The 423-nt window shown below is 63.1% G+C and overlaps 1 protein-coding gene across 1 annotated transcript in view; it reads right to left on the bottom strand.

Moving 5' to 3' along the window:
* The window catches only part of TNS3 (tensin 3), an 84539-nt gene that overhangs the window by 5616 nt on the left and 78500 nt on the right, over positions 1–423 (bottom strand). The gene's annotated exons all lie outside the window — the stretch shown is intronic.

The following is a 423-nucleotide window of genomic DNA, read 5'->3' as shown; positions in this document are numbered from 1 at the left end:
ACAGCTGGGGGGGGGGGCTGTGCAGGGGGAGGGCTCTATGGGAACCCTGTGGCTTCTGCTCCATTTTGCTGTAACCCTAAAACTGCTCTATAAAAACAAAGTCTATGAATAGGGAAAAGGGCTCTGGGGAGGCTGCCGGGTGGGGGGTGTCGCCCTGGGGTGCAGGTGGGTGGGGGCAGCGTTGGCTTATTCAGTGGCATCCAGAAGGGCAGGTCCTCCCATCCTGTCTCATGACATTTCCCCCAAACTCAGCACAGACGTGGCACGTACCCACCGAGCTGGGCCACGTCCGAGTCCCGGCATATTTCCAGCCGCGGAGCCGCCTTCCAGCCACGATGTGGAAGGAACCGTCGGGCATGCAGAGGAGAGGAGCCCCAGACACCGGAGGGGACCCCAAACCCCGCCGCCGCCCGCCCAGGGGAG

This window comes from Myotis brandtii, unplaced genomic scaffold (assembly GCF_000412655.1).
Source record: "Myotis brandtii unplaced genomic scaffold, ASM41265v1 scaffold743, whole genome shotgun sequence".
Lineage (NCBI taxonomy): Eukaryota > Metazoa > Chordata > Mammalia > Chiroptera > Vespertilionidae > Myotis > Myotis brandtii.
This window is presented reverse-complemented; position numbering and strand designations above follow the sequence as displayed.